Source organism: Anas platyrhynchos, chromosome 3, assembly GCF_047663525.1.
Source record: "Anas platyrhynchos isolate ZD024472 breed Pekin duck chromosome 3, IASCAAS_PekinDuck_T2T, whole genome shotgun sequence".
NCBI classification, from domain to species: Eukaryota; Metazoa; Chordata; class Aves; order Anseriformes; family Anatidae; genus Anas; species Anas platyrhynchos.
The window spans coordinates 17854877-17876724 of NC_092589.1; the positions used below are offsets into that span (position 1 = coordinate 17854877).

Below are 21848 nucleotides of genomic sequence, written 5' to 3' on the forward strand. Positions count from 1 at the left end.
ACCTTTTAGAGGTTTTCCAGTACCTAAAGGGGACCCACAAGAAGTTGGGAAAGGGACTTCTTATTAGGCAGTGTAGTAAAAAGATTTAATGGCTTTAAAATTAAAGAGGGCAGACTTAGATTAGATATAAGGAAGAAATTCTTTACTAGGAGTGTGTTGAATAGGCACTGGAATAGGTTGCCGAGAGAAGCTGTGGATGCCCTATCCCTGGGAGTGTTCAAGGCCAGGTTGCGTGAGGCTTTAAGCAACCTAATCTGGTGGGAGATGCCCCCCCCCCATGGCAGGGGGGATGGAAATATTGCTCGTAGGTGCTTTGGGATTACAGAATTATGATTCTATTCACCTAATATTTTTTCTACGAAAATAAGAAAATGCTTTAAAGATGGAGAGACAAGCCCTGAATGGAGAGTCAGGCTGGATTACTTACTGAAGCCAGAGGCTCCGGCCTGCCAACACAAAAAGTGATGGAGTTGCTTTGGCTGTCAAAATCACAGGCTATTCCTTCAGGGCCTGGCTTTATTGGCAGCAGTCCTCTACTTGTGATGGGCTGCTCTTGAGCCTGCAAAACATCTACGAGATTACGTATGTGGCAAAAGAGTATGTATCCAATACCACAGAGACTTTATGCAAAAAAAAAAAAAAAAAAAAAAAAAAAAAACTGTGAATGTTACCAGAACAAGGTAGGAGGAACACAGCAAGTGGCTCAGTCAGGGCAGTTATGGGTAGGTAGAAACACTGGAAATGGTCAAGTAGGCAGATGTTTTTTGAGGACAGGCAGTTTCAGACTTTGACAGTAACTCAGCAGGGATTTTATAACTTGCCATTTGAATTTAGGAGCTTTAATCAAGTCCCTTGGAGCTTTGAGCCTTCATCTTCAAAACAATTATTGCAATATTCATTCTACCATGGCTGTAGCGTGGTCTGGGCAGGTACTAGCCCAGGGCATCACCAACATGTTGGAATTTTAAATTGCTCATATAAATATAGTAACAGTTGTTGCAGGGTCTCAAGGCTGTGGTATTTATAGTTAGCTTAAATGACCCACATTTAAAGTGAGTGAGATTGAGCTATTCACACACTAATGAGAAGAAATTGCCTCAGCCAATCAAGGTGTGCTAGCTATTGTGCATGTTTTATAAATAAGATTAATGAATCAATTTGCAGTAAATGCTTCGGCAAGGTGGAATTTATTCTGCTATACTAATTGTCACATGTGTCTCAAAACACCAACTGTGCAAAACTGGATTTCCCTGTTGTGCACAAGATGGCTGGCCTCTGTGCTTTTATTAATGTCATTGTTCCAATTTCTTTGCTGCAGCTGATCAGTTTAAACTTTGCATTTAATGCCACATTATAAATGGTGGTGTTGGTTAAAAATTATTGTAGAATTTAATCCTCTCCGTTAGTGAAAGGACAAAAGTTTTTCCTCTAACTTAAGCTATCTAACCCTACTTTCCCACTATCATGAATAAGTCTGATATTGTTTCTTTAGGCATACGATTACTTTTTAATTATAATGAAATGATGAATCGCTGTTGAAGTCCTTAATTTACTCAACAGTCCCTGTGATTTTAATGGCACTTTAAAAAATTTTAACATTGTTCCTAACAGGTGTATTAATGTAAATGTGAGAAAATATTGTTGACAATGGACCAACATCCACAGCAGGTATAAAATAGCCTTGCAACACTGGAATGCATAACTGGCAGTGAAGTTCTGCGTCAATTTGTCCATTATTCATTCTGTTATTCTGGTTGTGATATTGGATGCAATTGTCCTTATATTTTTCATGCTTTTTACACTATTATAGCCCTGACGTCAGTGGAATTACTCAGAATTCTCAGTGGGGCTAATAAGAGAATTGCATCTAAAAATACTATGATGGGATTTTCTTTCCAATGACAAATTTAAGACAACTTCCCCCCCTGACTTCGGTATGCAAATGTGTTTGATGAGAAGTGCAATGTAGGTTTGAATAGTTTGCTTGCCTGCGAACTATTTTCATAAATCTGTTTCTATGCTTCAAGCTTTGTTAAATCTGCTTCTGATTTTAGCTGAAACTATTAACAGTTGCTATATGCATAACTTCTCCCATAGCATCGGGCTTTCTACTCATTTACAGTGAGAACAGACAGCGTTATCCTCAGCAAAATTCTAAAATGAGGATATCAGCCCCTCTGTCTGGGGTGTATGCACATTTCCAAAGTGGTCCATGAAATATCCAAAATAACCACATGTGCCTTTGAAGCCTGAAAAGCCACCCACGGTGTGGGAGCAGTCTCTTTGTTGTCCATGCTGAAAAACTCAGAAGTAGCAGCTTGTGTTCTTTATGGAAAGTTAGTATGCGTTCAGCTTCATCCTCGCCTCCCATGCTCAGCCTCATGGCAGCAGTAAAAAATGATTAGTTTGTGCTCTGCTATACTTAGGTGACAGTCTCAGACAATAAGCAGGGTGTTACTGAGTTTAGGGGCTTTCACCAAGCATGATGAATAGCCCGCAGATGTCCCTGAAGATGGTGCATAGACAACTTCATTCTGCTTAGACTGAAACCCAAATGTAAGAGTGTACCTGGTCCAGCTCGTTGTTCCTGTGTAACGTAGAGCTGTGGTGCAGTACTGTTAGCTGTTATGGGAAACATGATGTTTGTAGATGCAGCACGGACCAGGGACATCAATGCAGTCTAGTGTGTGCCCTCCATAACCTCAACATGGTCCTCTCCAAAGCAAAGGGGTTACTAGATTTCAGGATCCAATAAGCATTTTTGTATGTGAAATTTCACTTAGTGTATTTATGTCTTGTTGCCTTGCTTTACAGACTTTGATATTGTACCCCAAAAGTTGTTGCAAACTACTGTGCATAGCTAGTAGACTTCCCTTGCTTAGCAAGCCTCAGTCGAAACCCTTTACACTGCCAGCATGGTATCAGCTGAAAATATTTCACAGAATTGCAATATACTTAATGCAATGTTCTGACAACCTTCTTGTAGGAAAAAATTCAGAGTAAAAGATTTTTGCTTGTCAGAGTGTATTTATATTCTGACCTGAGAGCTACCTGATGGTGGAGGGGAGCTTTCAGAATAGAAAAGTAATATTTTCAGAATATAAAGGTTAATATTAGAAATCATACTGAAGCATTGATTATTTTGCATCATCTTTTTGAACTCTGATTCAAAACACTGAATATGGAGATAAGTGATCTCCAGTGGTGTAAAACAGATTAAGGAATGAGAAGTATGGATTTATTAAAGAGGTTTGTATTAAGTTCTCCCTAGTATTTTTATCTGACTGGAATCTGTATACTGCTTCTATGCCATGGTGTGAAAGGACTTGCATCCCCAGATCACCATCATGAATTTTTGCTCCAACACTTCCACCTCACACTCTAACGACAGGGAGATGGAAATAAAATATGGTCTGTGTAAAATAAGATGTGTATTTCTTGCTCTACCTGCAATACCTCCAGAAAGTAACCTGGCCAAAATTAATCTTGCACTTGTTAATAAGGTACTGCTGGTTAATACAATGTTTAAAGCAATGTAAGAACTAAGATGCTAAACTAAAAGTTTGTATATTACTATTGCATGGCAAATCTCAGGTCTTAATTTGTTACTATTTATTTTTTAAATGAAGGCTTGAGAACTATGACTTTTTTTATATGCATAGAAATAGATGCATAACACAAACAAATATACTGTATTTGTAATTCTGTTAAGTCTTCTTGTTAAGTTTTCTCGTCCTTGTATTCTTGTTGGAGGTTGATTATCAAATGTGTGGGGGGGAAAATCAGAATGAATTGGTCATCCCTTTGCTTCCTTCCTTGAATAATTTTATTTAAGGATTAGGTTATTTTTATTTTTTCTATCAGTCTCGCAGCTGTAGCTGTCAGGCTTCTTTCTGTTAGTCTCTGTGGCTTGCCATCCCATTTCCTATATGTTTTTTTAGCTGCTGGGTAGATGCTGTTATGGCACATCCAACCTTGGTTATAAATAATTTATTCTGAAGGTTCAGTATGTTAGAACGTGCATGAAACATCTTGCATTTATATTTAATGCTCCTCCTTTGCTGAGAGCTTTCTCCAGCCAAAGCTACCATCAGAGAGAACTGGCAGTCTTCAAGCGAAAGAGAGAAAATTTTTAGACCATATCATTCTATTTTTCCAGCTATAAATGATACACTTCTGGTGAAGAGTAAAGCAAACGGTTATTTACCTATTTTGAAGAACCTGGTTTAGATGATGTGAAAATGGCTGTTTGCACTGGGTGTGAAGTGTCTCTAAGCAACTTCAGTGCCCAAAAGCATGCAATTCAAGTGCTAATCCCGTATAGGAAAGAAACTGGTGAAGGGGCATTTGGGTGACTGGTAGATACAAGAGGTAAAATTGTAAAAAAATAAATAAAATTAAAATGTAGCCAGGAGATGTTTGGTACTAGAGCACATCCTGAGGGTAAATCCAGTTCATGCAATGGAGGATGAGGAAGTTCAGTCCTATGTGGAAAGCTTAGGTGATCTCTGCAGAGAGGATGGTCATGGTGATCTGCAAAGTCAAATGACAGTTTGCTCCCTTCTTTCCTTCGTGGTTCCCTCAAAAACTTGAGCCATCACTATAGGCTGTTGGGAGTTAAGATTTCTAAATGGGCAGGAATTACATCCTAGGCTGGCATTGCATAATGGAGACAAGTGGTGGTGGGAGGTTGTTCTGTTTCTCAGGGATGGTTTGACAGTGTGTTTTTTTTTTTTTTTTTTTTTTTTGTAATCTTAGGAGTCTTGTTGACATACCATCCTTGAAATTACACTGATTTAGTACAAAAAATGTACTATGGTAAAAAAAAAAAAAAAAAAAGCAAACTTGCCTTCTGATATTTATTACGTAAATTGAGTTAAAATCTACCTTGTCAACAGATAACACAGCAAATGGAGATCTAGCAGTGCAAGAGACACTAGTAGCTTTCCCTAAAAAGTGGAGCCTGATGCTATTCAGTGTTTCTATTGGCATGCTAGACAGTGATTGAATCTTGTGACCTGCAGACTATCAGAAAAGAGGACTGGTAATAAAGCAAGTTATGTCCAAGAAAGATTGAAAGAGGATGTGAAACTTCTGGAGAGAAATCAGTGGAAGGATACAATGATAGAAGGAAATGTTCCATACATACTAGTTTAGCATATAGAGAGATTTAACTATTTCTCAGTCTTTTAAGAGGTTTGTGTAATATGAGACAGAGAAACTGGAACTGAACCACTAGCTAAATAAGAGAGTTTGTCACAGACCTTTTGCATGCACATGTCTGTTCAGTGAAAATATTCAAAGGAGAATTCACTGCTGCAAATCAGTCCTGAAACCCGGGAAGTGATACAATTGCAACTGTTACGAGGTATATTGCAGTTCAGTAGCTGGAAGATGAAGTTGAATAATTCAATTTCTGAATAAAAGAGAGCTTTCCAGCCACAAGGATGGCAAAAGAACAAAAAGGAAAGTCCTTAGAAGTAGGATAATTAAAAGCTGAGGTAGTTTACCTGATGAGTGAGCACTAGAAATCTTTCAGAAACATTACGCAGAATATTTTAGTCTGTGCTATTTCTGTGGATGAATAATAACCAAAACGATTTTTTTCTCCTTCAATCTTGGTGTATTCATAACATTTTAGTTTTAAATTCAGGTCTATAGTAAATTCAGTTAGCTACTGAATCCTGTGCTTCAGTCAATTGCCTGCAGGCCTTAAAGTTCCTTAATACTTTTTTTTTATTTATTTCACCTCTCCTTAAACCACAAAAGGAGAGATGCAATAAGAGCCAAAAGGAGACCAGAACTCAAGTCTGGACAGTTATGTATGGATGCTGTTCTCAATCCATTCTTCACTTCATCGTTCTTAGCTACCTGGCTGGCACTTGTGAATGCTCAGGGTCAAATTCCAATCTGTTTTAATTAAGAGTTTTTCATTCAGTGAATGGACTGACTGTGCTGTCCAGGAGATCAGACTGCATAATGGGATGGTCTTTTCAATTCTTAGCATTAACTAAAGCGAGTATAGTCCCTACCAAAGATAGCTGTGCTCATGCTCTACTAATACACTTCATGAAAATGTCTATGCTTACAAACAACTTGGGCAAAAAGAACTGGAGAAGGATGTTTGAAAATATGGAATTACATTATTATTGTTTCTAGGAGATCAGTCTCTGATTCTTGTGTTTTCTTCCCGGGGATGGGTGACAATAAGTGTATTAGCACTGTCTAGCCTTCTGTGCAGCATGCTAATGCTACAAAATAGCACTGTCCACATGCTTCTCTGGAAGTGAATCAGTACTTTCTAAATATTCCATATGACTGATTCACTACTTGAAAGGGGGGAAAAAAATCTATATCTGCCCCGCTTGTAGAAGTTAACAGCAGCAAATGCCACTAGCAGTATAAGTCTAAAATGAACTATCCTGCTAGGCCTTTTCTTTCATTGTATTTGCTATGCTTTACTTGTCCCTGGCAGGTTACAAATGAGTGTAAGAAACATGATTTTTTTTTTTTAGGGAAAATGAGCCACAGAATGGTTGAGGTTGGAAGGGACCTCTGAGGATCATCCAGTCCACCCCCCTGCCAAGCAGGATTGCCTAGAGCACATTGCACAGGATGGCATCCAGGCGGGTTTTGAATATCTGCAGAGAAGGAGACTCCACAATTTCTGTGGGCAACCTCTTCTAGTACCCTCACAGTAAAGAACAACCTTTCAGGAAACAATCAATATTCTACAGACACATCTGCATGGCAGGTGTTTGAAGCGCAGAAGCTGCGTAGACATCACCTCTTCACTGTGCATGAAAAGAGTTTTTGGAGTAATCCTCCTGTGAGGACTTCAATGAGAGAATTCTCACTGAAGGTCTGTGGGAGAGTTCTAATTTCTAGGGGAATCCATGGAGAAAGTTGTGGTTAAATTGGCAGAATTTACATGCAGGAAAAAGTAGCTTAGCCAGCTGCACCATTCTTCTCATAACATCCACCTGGTCCTTCAAGTTTATTGCCTGTTGCTCTGCACTGAGTTGTAATTGCTAGGTTAATGCAGTTTTGATACAGGAGCTCCTGTATTCTTCCTACAAAGACAGGTGGTGTTTTTGCTTCCGCTGCTGTTTTCTGAAGGAGCGATATATGTACATACCAATTAACTTTTATTGGTCCTTTGCATTGTTTGTATATCACCTTATATTCCTGTACAGGGTTGTGTAAGCTCAGCAACACAGCGAGGAGCAAAGCACAGACTGGTACTAGACCAAGTGCTCACTTAAGTATGCTCTTGAGGTCAGTCCTAGGTGCTTTGCCATATGGATGAAGGTATTTTGACTATTACCTCCTGCCGTGGAAGACTGCAGGCAGCAGTCTGGTGGAACACACAGCCTGCACCCTTAGTTGGTACCCCTCTTCATGGGCAGGCACCTGGCTCTGCAGGTGCCCTACAGCAAACACACTTGACCTTGCTCGGAACAGCACGCCATGCTTTAGCCCTCAGTTCACCAGCCACGAGAGATGTGACTTCACACATGGAGGCGCAGAACAGCCTCATAGTGTCCAGCACTGCCAGGCTAGAATGGACAGAAACCTCAGCACATTGTTATATACAGATAACTTTCCCTCTTCCCATGTCCCTGGTGCCTCCCTGGTGGAAGTGGCACTTGCTGCTTTTGTAGGCAGCAGAGGTTAGCTATTGTAATATCCCTCAAGTGATATAAATATTAAACCTTGGACTCCTCTGTGTCTCTGCATACCGCTGTTGATCTTTTCTGCACTGTACTGTTTCTATTATTTGAACTGGTGCACCTTGTTCCTTCTCTCAGCCCTATTGAAGATCACTTTCTGAAACTGCTCTCCTTGAGGTGTCTGAAGCCCCTTCTTACCTAGGAAGGCATAAGTGGGGGGGTTGTCCCAATTTCTATTTCGGAGGAGTTGATACTGCAGCAGCAGGAACTCTCATCTGTTGTACAGGAGACTCAGATCTGAACCTGTTATTGCAAGGGCCTCATTCAGGATTTTCCCATTTCTGCTGAGTATTTTAATGATCAGGGAGCTTGATGCAGTGTTTCTGGATTGCCATTCCCTCACCACCACCCCCAGCTTGGTTTAATTTAGCCTTGGAACAAAAATTCTCAAAACTCCAGATGATTCATGGGCACTTGTAGACAGCTAAAAGTGTTGGATGATTTAACAGTGCCATAACTTGCTATTATACCCATGATCATCTGTGTGTAACATGCAACACCTGGAACGAAGTAGAGTGACCTGAAGGGGCAGAGAGCTTAAGGAAGATGAGAGCAATAAAAAAAGTAATTTATGCCTGGGAGCTCTGCCCTTTGGCTCTGCCAATGCATCCCCAGTCCCTTAGTTAAAGCAGGTGGTGCGTGATATCATGCTTGAGGCTGCTGATGGTGATGGGGATCCTGCACAGAGAGCATTTAACTTGTCAGTCTCGATTGTAACGTCCCCTGGAGCATGAGGATGGCCACGAAGGGGACTATGCACCTGACCCAGTCAGCCAAGCCTGCTGGTGCTGAAAGCTGTGACACAATGAGGCAGCAGCAGGAACTACCTGCCCTTTGTCTCTGTTACACCTGTCAGGTTTTATGAGTAAGGAAGGAATGAGAACACATTTTATTTAAATAGAGCATTATATGGCTTTGTTTGTGCTTGTACATATGTGGAGGGGGCAGGCATCTTGGGCTTTTACAGGGAACATGGTCATCTCTGATTAAAATAACTGCATGTGTGCCAACAAGCTTAGCAAATTAAGTAAAATAGAAGCAAGTCTGTGTAGAAGACTCACTGCTTGTACTAAAAAAAAAAAAAAAAAAGCGTAGCCCTTAGGCAGCCCATCTCATACACGTGTCTCTGAAGCATAAGAGAGGTAAAGCAATTCCCATCTTGCCCTGGTTCATTGCATTAGGGGACCTTGAGAAGAGGAAATGGCATCTAGAAATGTGGAGCTCTCCAAAAGACAGACTTTCCCATTAATGTCAATGAAATGATTTCCAGTTTCGTAATAAATCCCTTTGCATAATTCTTCCACTATTTATACATCTCATAAAGATTCAGCCTACATGGAACAAAAGACAAAAGGGGAGGGTGGAGGAAACACTGAGGGGAGAAGAGAATTAATATGATTACACGTGGGCTGGGGAACTGACATTGAGTGTACCCTGTCCTAGAAAAGAAATGGTTGAAGCCGCATCATATTTATTTCAGTAGTGCAGATGAGAGATGGTGTTTTGTATTACATTTCTAGACTTCACATCACGTTTTCTCCCTCTGCTGGCAACTGGATACAATGAAGTTGTAACTAGTGGAAAACAACAAAACTCTCAAGGCTGAAGCATTTAGGAATGTGAAAACTGTGGCATGTGCTGAAAAATTAGGTCATACCATACTTTAGTCCAATTAGCCCTGGAAATGGCTGACAAGCATCCTTTGTACAGATCAGAATAATTCTTACAGAGGCTTTAATGTACGGCTGAATGCAGCCCTCTTTTCTTTAGAGAGACAGAAAAAAATCCTTGCTTCTTAATGTTTGAGTAAATAAAGCCTACAGAATCAAACCTTGGAGTTAGTTACAATTTTCTGAAAGAACAACTTCAGGTTTGTAATTTTAGAAATAGTATCTCTGCTTTAAATTACAACGACACTCTGTTCTGATAGAGGTTACTTATTTCTGGAGTCTTCCCCTTGTATTTTTACTCTTTTGAAAATATTTTTTTACTTTATAGACTTAGGGGAAAAACCTGGTTAAAGAAAGAAGATTCTGCCCTATGTGTATATTTAATCCTCCTTTTTTTTTAACGGTATTTTTGTTAGTATGTTTTAATTTTGCTCCAAATAAATTCTGTAAAATGATGTATTTCTAAATAGCTTTACGTAAGCCTACTGGCAGCAAGGATTTATTAATAATACAGCCCTATAGGAAAAATAAAGGCTACAGATATGCAAGGAAACTTTTTCTTATGAAAAATATAATCTTGACTAAAACACAGGTAATGCTTTCCGCTCTGTGGGACTGGGATATCAACCCAGCAAATAATGTTATTCTAATGACTAAAAAACATGAACTATAAATCTTAGAAATATATATCAACTTGGAATGATTATATATTCCCTGTAGTGAGTCAGAATTGGTTACTATTGAATTAATAACATTAAGCCTCTTAACTGTTCTTTGAGATTTTGTAGTAAATATTACTGCCATTTTATGGTTGAATAAACTGAGGCAGAAATAAATTTGTTCGGTAGTATAAGAGTACTGTTTTCTAATCCTCCTTTTATTGATATACATTTTATTAAAAGCAGGTAGAGACTTTTTTTTTCTTTCTTCTTCCAAAGGGATACATTTAGAGCAATAGCTGATGAGGCTTAGAGAAGTGAACTGTATTTAGTGGGAATTTAGCTGGAAGAAAATGCTGGCAGATGTGAAGGAATATTCAAGTTAAACAAAGACATCTGTGAGGAGTGGCAGTGCTGGGAGAACAATTCTGTAGTCAGCAATAAAGAGATAAGAGCTGCCATGGCAAGCACGAGTGGGGCTGGGATGTCAGGGGAACTCTTCAGCAGTGTCATAGCTCAGTTTAAAGTGTCAGTTAAAAGCACAAAGTGCATAAATAGGGAAGGGTTTAAATTCTTGCACTAGTAGTAATGTTTGGAATAGAAGCATCCTGGATTTTTCAGGCCCTATAGCCGCTGTCTGGTTGCCTGCTCAAACCAGAAATGGCCTAGTCAATGGGAGATGCTTCTTCCACATAAGCTGGTTTCTTTGTGAGCTACAATTCTTCCGTAAAGAGTAGGAGAGATGTGCTCTTTTTTTCCTGGAGCAACACAGTATCTTTTCATTTCTTAACTATGTTCTATGGTGGTGTACCAGTGCAGTGGTCCAGCTTCTTGATTTTTATTAACCATGCTCAGAAGTGGGTGCCTGGTTTTATTTTGCTGAACTATATGTAAAAACATGCTTGCAGTAATGGATGGGAAAGGTTTGCACAGAGATTTAACACCTTTTGCATTATTATGGCTGTACATAACAATAACAAATCTCCTTCCTTGTTTCTGTCTCCAGCTGCGGCCACAACTTGCCCCAGCTAGCAGTTTGGGGAGTTCATAGCACCATGTTCCCTGATCTTAGGACTGAAGTGTCTATCTATTTTAACATGGTTTTTCTCTAGCTTAGGTGGAAAGACCATGGAAAAAAAATTGCCTCTTCTCTTCTCCCAGAACTCATTCTATATGACTGCACACAGAGCCACCATGTGCGGTGTGGAAGGTTCTTCTTCCCCCTCTGAAGATCCCAGATTAGTCTTTCTGCTGCCCAAACGCATTAACATTCATGACTTTAGTCCTCAGCCTCTTCATTACAGTTCTCTGAGGATACATTGGTAAAAATGTTATATAATGAGAAATAGGTGCACAGTCTTGTTCATAAAATTCATTCATTACTATTCTCTTCGAGAAACGTTTATAAAAACTGTTGATAATATGACAGACAGGGAACTTCAGGAAATGGTCTTCAGAATGGATGTAGTACCAAAAGATGGTGGGATATTGTTGAGAAGATGTATAAAGCCTACCCGTTGAAGAGTAAGGTGGTGCCTGGAGAGTTCTGGACATGTTTCCACAAAGCTTAAGGGTAGGGTACATATCAGAGTGTTTTGGAAAGAAGTGGTTGGGTATGGTCTGAATGGGCTGCTTCAGAAAACCATAATCTGAGCCTGTGCTAGTAGATCACTTCTGTTTTCTGAAAGGATGTTTTTTTTAATAGGTGCTAATATACTTTTAACATCAGATATATTATTTTCTGTTGGTAATACTTGATTACAATATACACACAATTTATTTGTGAATCACCACCATTTCTGTAGCAAAGTATTGTTGATCCTTCCTGTAGAGGAGGCAAATGTTTTAGCTCTATTTTACGTGTGTGTGTGTGTGTGTATGTAAAAGGACCCTAACACAGCTCTGAAATACACAAATATTTTGGAATGTGGGTTTGTAACTCTGACTTTTTCTTTGGATAAGGATCTTAGCAGTTTTAGATGATATCTCTATTGACTTGAGATGTTCACCTTTCACAGTGGAAGACAAAGCCTGGTAGTTTACAGTACCAGATCCTGAACTGAGAAAACTGAACAGAGAGGGTCTGAACATTGACCTCAATATTGCATGTTACAAGTAGAGTGTTTCCTAGATCATCTGTTTACTTGTTATTGTCTGATTCACTTCTGTAGTCCTTGTGGTGTTAAGTTGCAACAGCATGGTTTCTTTCCCATCTTTATCATGCTGCACATGGAAAGAATGCATTGAATGGACTCTGGAGGTTGTCTCTGAACTGAATTCAGCAATTAATAGAAGTTATTACTGCCATTCACAAATACTATTATTGCTGTTAACCGCACTGATTTCCTCTGGGTTTTAAAAAGTATATGCTGAAAATAGAGTGATGTTTTTATTAGTGTATTGAAGTGATAGAACCGGTCCTGTTGGGTTGTAAAGGGCCTTCAGCTTCCATTGACCTCTGTGACATTTCAACTCAGCAGCTTTTAATCACAGGTCTTTAGGAAGTATTTGTTTTTCTTTCTGTTAAGTTTCAATAGTGATATGGATTTTCTTAGGGGCCTTCTTTGTTTTGTTTTTCTTTCTTCTTTTTTTTTTTTTTTTTTTTTTTTGTCCCCCTCTCTCCAAGGAGCTGAGTTGAGGACATGTTCTTATGACAAAATAGATCTCAACAGCTCCCTCATTTTATGCCCTTTGGTCAAATGTAATGTCACACATTGGCCGGCCAATTGTAAGGATTTTCTTTTGCTAAAAGTATGTCAGCAACCCTGATATCCTGTACCATCCTGTAATTTGGAGAGTGTGTAAATGATAATGGATAGAAGTGCAGTTAAACATGAAGTAACAGGGATTCAATATAATGTATCATCATAATGTGTAATATCAATATAATAATATGTATCTCCCTGAGAGTGCATACCAGTCTTGCACTCAAACTTTACATGCATGTGCTCAAATAGATGTTCTTGCTAATTAGACAACTGCCTAATTTTTATAGGCAAAACCGTTTTTAGTTGTGCATTACATGTGTCTGCTCTTATAAGTAGATCTCTCCCCCTTCCAGGCACTTAAAAAATGGGCCACTAATTCACAGACATGTTTTCAGCCTAGCTTGCTATTGCTAGTTATGATGAATGTAGTAGTTGAAAGGGCAAAAAAAGTTGGAGGAAGGGCTGAAAATTAGGGTTAAATGTCGATCTCACTTTTGTCTACTTGCATTGCCATATATTAATGGTATTCTCTTATGAATTATGCTGCAATGTATGTTCATGCTGACCCAGCTATTCATCTATTGTGTGTGCCTGACAGCCCAGTCCTAATAGCTTTTTGCACTATTAACATGTCACAGTATGGAAAGATACATTAATGTGGTTTTAATGTGTTTCAGCTGTGTGGTGCTATTGAGCATGTTGGATGTTGTAGCTGGTTGATGTCATGTAAATAAAAAGTATATATGACCTAAGGAAACAGGCGGAAAAAAAAAGTCACCTCACAAGGAACCCTTACTTGCAAAGTAGAACTGTTGCCCTTCTCTATCCTGTGCCAGATGGCTCACTTCTTTATAGGAAACAGATTGTTTCATGTTTTACTGTGCATTATGCACTGTGGCCATATTCATGCATGTGGGAAGATGTCTCACAACTGACCTTACCAAAAAAAGGCAAAGAGATACAGTGAGGGGGAGAGAGAGATAGAAAGAGGATATAGGAAGGATGAGAGAAACGGCATGAGACTGTTCAAATATCTCTTGTATGAACAAAATGAAATGTGACCGTAGCAATCACAGCATGCATTTGCTTCAGCCATGAGGGGCTGCACTCATATTTTAACTCTGTTCCATATCACAGAAGTACAGAATGTCTTCTATTAGAAGGGACCTCAAATACATCTGGTTCAAACCCCCCTGCCAGATACAGGGATGCCACCCGCTAGATCAGGTTGCTCAGGGCCTCATCTAACCTGGTTTACTTTCACTTTCCTTTTTTCCCTTTCTCCTTCCAGCTTTAGTCTGGCATAGTTTTATTCATGGTATATACTCTGCTATCCAAATGTACAATGTTATCAGTCCAAACTTGGTGCCTTCCTACTAGGACCCCTGTCAGGTACATTTTGCTTGTTTGTCATGGTTGTCCAACTCAGGATGGCCCTTCAGCATATGTGCAATGACATCCAGGGAATACCACATTTCTTCAATATTGAATATACTTATTTTATTAGGAATCATGGATATTTGAGAAATTGAGATAATATACTACACAGCATGTATTATTCAGCCAATATTTCTGCTTTTCATGTTTGTGCTTTTTCAGAGATCCATAAAATCTGTCCAAAATTATCAGTGAATCAATGTTATTGATTCAATTTCTTCAACTTATATTTGCAGAAATTTCTAAGCAACACTGAAGCTTTATTGAGGAAATTTCTACCAGAAATAAACTGTGGTTTGCACACTGTTTGTGATCATTTACTGAAAGTTTGTATTGCAGCAGGTGGCAAAACACAGCATGTGGTATGGTTCTCATCTTCTCTCAGAATGGATTATGAGTAGCCAGCAAATTTGAAAGTTTAGATTTGTAAATTAAAGTTATAATCTGAAATTCATAGGTGTAAGTTAGGTAAAGGATTACTTATGTTTGGTAATATGAGTATTAACATAATGGTTCTTCTAAGTATTTTTTTTCTAAGCAATTGCACAATGAAAGTTTAAGTAATAAGATGAACATGAGTAAGTACAATGAGTTGGTCTACTAAGCTAAACCACATCTTCATCAGAGTCCTACAGGTAAATGAAGCAAAAGGAGGAGAAATCAGTTTTCTCAGACATAAAGTGGAAAGAAAGTAAAATGGAAGAATCACATGATTTTTCTAGAATATATGTGTACTCACTTTTTTAATAGAACTTGTTTTTAAAGGGAATATAGGGCAATTTGGGTTGTTCTGCCTCTCCAAAGTACTGTTGTGGAAAGTAACTTAGGCTTTGCACTGGATTTATGCTGTGTTAGATTCAGAAATTTTATTCAGGAATAACAACTTTCCCTGCCATTGTATTTAGTTGTATGATACACATCCAAGCATTATATTACTTGTTTTGTCTATTACTTATATTACTTGTTCTGTCAATCCACTAAGCCAGTTGTTCAAAGATAGACAAGATTATCCAGATTTCTTTTGAAATAAGTTTGTTTGGCATCTATGAGAAGTGAGTAAATGCTACGTTCAAATTAGAAGCAATTACATTCTCTATTTCTGTCCTTACCCTTGATTATAGTCATTGCCAGTCTTGGGATTTCAAATATTTTGTTAGGCTGCCTCCACACTGTTTCCACTGTCTCTGTAATATGGCCTTTTCACAAGTTACATAGAACAAATAAATTCTGCCTTGCTGCGCAAAGGACACTCCAGTTGCAAATGCAAATGAGATCTTTTTCTGGGTAAAGGGTTGCTCCTGGTTGTTAGGACCTCTCCACCAGTAGAAGACAGCAGCAATGGGGAAGGACACCCATAGGCAAAGCTAGAAGCTTGCTAGTTCTCACTGCCTGTTACTGCCCATGCCATTGGTGAGATGACAAATATTGCAGAACTAAAGAGAGGGGAAAAAAAACATTCATGAGAAGGTGTTTTAATCTTTAGTAGTGCCCTTAATGAACAGAATAAATGAGATCAAACAAGGGTGCTGTGTCCTCACACCCTCCAGACAATTAAATGTTTTCAGTCAAAGCAAGAAAATGGTCCATGTTTTATGATTTGTTGTAGTTTTTATCATTGCTGCAAGTAAGACATCCACCTGCACACATAGGTTTTGAATTGCTCTGTGGAGGCTAGTGTCTCTCTCCATTGACTGTAAGACAGCTAGAAAGATTACCCTCCCAAGGAAGGAGTCTAAAAAGATTGTCCAAAGCTAAAGGTTATCCCCTTCCCCCAGCACACCTTCCTTTTATACTTTTCTCCACTATGACATTTTGGAACAGAAATATTTTGTCTGGTTTCTCCCTTAAGAAAGTTATATTTGGAGACTGCTGAACAGGAAAAAAAGATCTCTGCAAGTTGATGCACAGTATTATGATATGTTTTTTTACCCTCATTATTTTTTACTTGCCTTGGCTTATTTTTATAGTTCTGCCTTTCTTCCTCCTCACCAGATTGTTTATACTTAAAAAGAAATAAGCCTTCTGCTTGTTGCATAGTCAGTTCTCTTTACATTTTTCTTAAGTTAACATTGGTTTCTGTTGTCCTTTTCCATGTTTAGACATAGCCAGGATAAATTTCAATGACAGCCTTTCCAACTGTTTCTAAATATTTCTCACACTTCTTGCAGACAAATTTCCATATGTTACAAAATTCAAATCAAAATTCCATAAGGCGCTCTCCCCATCCCTCCAGCCATCATCCCAAAAGTGAAGGGGTTCAGTTTGTTCAGGTGGAGCTCGCTTTCTACGCCCCCAGCGCCAGCAAATCTGTTCAGTGTAGGAGGACAGTGGAGCATGCCGCCCACAGCCACCTGCTCTGCCAGAGGGCCCAGAGCCTCGCCAGCATGGTGCCAAGGCACTGGCTCAGGGTGGGAGTCTGCAGGAGGCATGGATCAACTGGGGTATGCACTACTTCACTTTTCCCTTGCTCCTGGGTAACCTTTGCTGACAAAGATAAAGCCCCATTTTTATTTATTTATTTTTTTAAGTCATCTTCCTGAAAAAAAATACTTTTTTGTCTTGCCTATTGACTTTTAGTCAATTGCAAGCATACAGTCTTGTTTTCCTAGGTAGGCTGATAACATAACCTAACCTAACATAGGTAGGGTACAAACACTTTCTCAGTTAAACCAGTTAGCAGTGTGCACAACCACAGTTTTGGAATAACACTTATATTGGAAATGTAACCATTTGGGGAGGAGGGTTCATTGCTTCTAGTAGGACACTTTTTTTAATGTAGAAAAGACCTTAAGTAGGGTATTGTCTGGCAGTCCTCACCCCTCCTCCCCCAACCCCAAAACAACAACTAAAAACTTCCAAGTCTCATTTATGAAAAATGGAAGCTACAGTCTCTTCCATATACGCATCTTAGTAGAATTAGTGGGTTCCATGTGGCTATTAGCTATACTGCCTGCAGACATTGCAGCTATTCTCTTAACAGGGACTCAGTGGTAGAGAGATGCCAGATCCGTTTCTTAGCCCTGTGCTAGGAAATTTTGCAATGTATTATTGCAACAGGATTTTTTTCAAACTGAGGTTAATGGATAGTCCCCAGAATAAATGTCTAATTCTGGTCTTCCTGCCTTGCTCCCTAGCAAATGGGTATCCCACCATAGAAGACAATGAAAGCGATAAGATATAAATTAGGTCACTGATTTCTTTTTTTTTTTTTTTTTAATATAGCTGAACTTACTTCTCAGTTATCTATTAGACTAATTAATTCCTTAAATTAAGTTATCTGAAACTTAATTGACTGCCCAAACTCTCAGAACACTGTTATGCCAGGATCTAGTCTAACGTGTTGACTAGGTACAGATTGCCTTAGATTAGCCTACTGTTCCTACGATGAGCAAGTAGGGCAGCTCTTAGCATGACATCTTCCCCATCTTGTTGGGTTGTGAATACCTGAACTTGCCCAGGCATTCAGCAGGGTTTCAAGTACACTGGAGTGTGCACTAAGCCCAGTTCTTCAGCTATCTCAAAACCTTAGCTGACACTTTCTCACTTTGCCTGGAACATCTTGTATGTTGTTCCTTTTTTTTTTTTTTTTTTCCTGCAGACAACCATAAAAACATCCACTTCTACTCTGTGAACCTGTAGAACCATGATTATTAACTGATGTGCTTTCTGTGAGAAGACTCTTCTAGTCTCCAGAGTCACAGCTGTACTTTCAGGCTCCTTGAGTAAAATAACATGTCTGGAGATGACTTGGCACAGATTAGCCAGAGACTTTTGGAGCGTCATTTGGAGGCTTTTGTGACATTGTTTGGAGTCTTTTGGAGCACTGGGTACCAGAATCAATGATACAGGGTGTCCAAGCCTGGGGAGGTAACTGCTGCTTTGCAGGTGTTTCTGCGGTGTATCCCTGGTGTCTTAGGGATCTTACATCCCTGCTGTATCTCTGGGGTGTGATAAAAGACATGGGGGACCATACAGTAATCAGGACATGTAACCTTTTCCATGGGTACATGGAAGTCCTGTTCAATGTTTTTTATCAATGATAAAGGAGTAGAATGCATCCTCAGCAAGTTTGCTTCTGACACTAAACTTGGGATTGCTGTTGACTCCCTGGAGGGTTGAGAGCCCTTACAGAGGGATCTAGATAGACTGGGGCATTGGACAACCAGCAATGACACCAGTAAAGACATGAAGTTCCTCAAAGGTAAATGCCAAGTTCTGCACCTGGGAAGGAATGATGCTGGACACAAGTACAGACAGGGAGACAATTGGCTAGAGAGCAGCTCCACAGAAAGGGATCTGGGGGTGCTGGTCAACAGCAGGCTCAACAGGAGTTAGGTCAATAAAGCTGGTAGAAGGGCTGGAAGGGATCTCCTATGAGGAGAGGCTGAGGACATTTGGATTGTCTAGTCTGGAGAAGAGGAGGCAAAGAGGTGACATCATTGCTCCCTACAGCTTCCTGAGGAGAGGAAGTGGAAAGAAATGTGCCAGGTTTTTCCCCTTGGCAACCACTGAGAGGATCACAGAATCATAGAATATGCTGAGTTGGAAGGGACCCATAAGGATCATTGAGTCCAACTCCTGGCTCCACACAGGTCTATACAAAAGCATTTGTGAAAATAGACCGAGGGGTGAAAATAGTAGTGTGTAAGCAATTACAGGTGGCTAATTTCTTATATTAGGAGTGGGTTTCTGTATCTGAGTAATTAGCAACGACAGCCATGGAGAAGGCCTTCTTGGCCACCTGAGCATACTGCTTTATCATGTTGAGCCAGCTGACCAATACCTCTGGGGCCTTTTCTGCCAGACAACTTTACAGCCGCTCTTTCCCAAGCTTGTGTCATTGCATGGGGTTGTTGTGACCTAAGTGCAGTACCCAGCATTTAGCCTTGTTCCATGTTGTGATTGCATGTGGCTAGACTAGCCAGATGGGTCTGCAAAGTCTTCCTACCATCAAGCAGATCAACACTCCCACCCAATGTGATGTTGACTATAAACTTACTGAGGGTACGCTAAATCCCTTCATCCAGATTGTTGATAAAGATATTAAAGAGAAATGGCTGCAGTACTGAGCCCTGGGGAATGCCACTTGTGGCTGACCACCAGCTGGATTTAACTCCATTCACAATGACCCTTTGGGCCATTTTTTTTATCCAGAGAACAGTACGTCTATCCAAGCCACGAACAGCCAGTTTCTCCAGGAGGCTGTGGGAAACAGTATTGAATGCCTTGCTAAAATACAACTAAACAACATCTGTAGCCTTTCCCTAATCCACAAAGCAGATCATCTTATCATAGAAAGGGATCAAGTTAGTCGGGCAGGACTATGCTTTTCACAAAGCCATGTTGCCTGGGTCTGATCGCCTGGTTCTTCTGTACATGCTGTGTGATGGCACTCAGTCTGTTCCAGGACCTTTCCTGACCCCAAGGTCAATAAAAAGACAGGTCTGTAATTCTCCGCATCCTCCTTCCTGCCCTTCTTGTAGATGGGTGTCATATTCACCAACCTCTGGTCAACCAGGACCTTTGCAGTTAGCCAAGACTACCGGTAAATTATTGAAAGTGGCTTGGTTAGCACTTCTGCCAGCTCCTTCAGCACCCTACAGTATATCACATATTCTTTAACTTTCAGTTAGCCCCAAAGTGATGAGGCAGTTAGTCTAGATAGTCTGTTAATATCCCTTCCAACTGAACTATTAAGTCTGTATAGGGGCAGCAGGATGATGGATGTGTAGCAGAACAGTCTGTGCTCACAGCTTATCTAAAAGTACTTCTGCATTGTCAGGTGTGGGGGTACAGCAACTTTCTTCAAAGGTTCCTTCATAGTCTTTGAGAGCAAGACCACAGTTCTCCTGTTCTCTTGGTGAGAGGGAGTCAGTAATAACATTCTTTAGCTTGACTTGACTTTCCTTTTTATTTTATTTTTTCCCCTCTGTATAAGTTTCTCGGAGGTTAGCTGAAAAGGAAGGGCTGTGATTCAAAAATACTTATGCGTATTCCATAAGAGCTTCTTATACATTTATATTAAAAAAAAATAAAACATCAGAAGTAGTAGGGAACAGACTATTGTTTTCAGCGTAAAAGGTACCATACCTAAAGAATAACTTGAATTTATATTAGGCTATAAAGATAATAACATTGAGGGGTTTGTAGTCCCTCAATCACCCAATGATTGCTGGTAGTAATGTGATCATTTTGCAATGCCTTCTATTTTCATTACTTTAGTTGTCACATAAATAAGGTGTCAAAATTTTAATACTTTGTGAACTGTGTTCTCTAAATTACAGTAATGTAGTATACTACTTTGACCTTTTCAATATTGTGTGATTTGGTTGGCTGGTCTTTCTATTTATGGCCATGCTGAGTGGGGTGGCATGAGTGAGTGGATACCAGCTAATGAAAATACAGAATACTGGAAAAATGAAATGAAGGTACTATGTTAGAACATAATATAATATTTCATAGAAAGTGTAGCATTAAGTATTGAAATTCTGATAAATCACTCTTGTGACAAAAGGTATAATGAGATTAGAAATTGCAACAAAAAAAAAAATAATCCTTTCTAATGACATAGATTGCGCACAGGCAGGGAAATAGTGTGAATTTAACTTGATCTCATTATACTCCTAAATTTTTAATCTCATTTTCCTCCTCAGATGCTTCACTTAAGAAGGCAGCAGAGTATGTGTGTGTGACTAGGGGTGATATATTCTATATTTGGGAAAAGTTACTTAATCCTTCAACTTCAGTGCACCAGGAAGAATGAGTAATCCTCAAAGCAGAAGGAAACTTCCCTCCTAAGATTTGGAAGGGTCTTTTGGTTCTTAATCAAGGTTCTGTTAGAAGAAACTATGGTTGACTGTCTCCATAAATCTTCCCTATGCCAGTGGTCTCAGCCCTTAGAAAGTCTGTTCCAGGCTGTGAGGAGAGACACTTGCAGAATAATTAGAGCAAAGAACTCTACACCCAAAACATAGATTACAAAGATGAGGTTTTGGCTGTCAGAACTGAGCAAAAGCTATGGTTTGAACCATAGCATGCATGCAGTGGACCTAGGAGATGCTCTTAGTCAGCCATTACCCTCTGGATCATGACTTTTTTATTCAGTTGCTTCATGAAGTGGATGGCTGAGGAGTAGATGCGGGAGGTAAAGAATATTATCTTGTTGGAGCAAATTGTGTCTTCTCTTTCCTTGTTTACCATATTTTCTCAGATATGTTTACTACAGGCAGACTAGAGCATGTCCAAAGAAAAGCAATGAAGCTGGTGAAGGATCTAGAGAACAAGTTTTATGAGGAGCGGCTGAGGGAACTGGGGTTGTTTAGTCTAGAGAAAAGGAAGCTCAGGGTAGGCCTTATCACACTGTACAGCTACCTCAAAAGAGGTTGTAGCAGGGTGGAGTCAGTCTCTTCTCCCAAGGAACAAGTGGTAGGACCAGAGGAAATGTCCTCAAATTGTGCTGGTGAGGTTTAGGTTGGATATTAGGAAAAAATTCTTCACCAAATGGTTGTGATGCATTGAACCAGGCTGCCCAGGGAAGTAGCTGAATCACCAGCCCTGGAGGTATTCAAAAGATGTGTAGATGTGGTGCTTAAGGACATGGTTCAGTGGTATACTTGGCAATGGTAGGTTAACAGTTGGACG

At 39.6% G+C, this 21848-nt stretch overlaps 1 long non-coding RNA gene across 2 annotated transcripts in view; it reads left to right on the forward strand.

The window, feature by feature from the left end:
* Positions 1 to 21848, forward strand: part of LOC106014730 (uncharacterized) — an 83268-nt gene that overhangs the window by 31305 nt on the left and 30115 nt on the right. For both annotated transcript variants that reach the window (XR_011808043.1, XR_011808044.1), the window contains exon 2: positions 6516 to 6862. This is a non-coding gene — a long non-coding RNA (uncharacterized lncRNA). The remainder of the gene's footprint in view (positions 1 to 6515; positions 6863 to 21848) is intronic.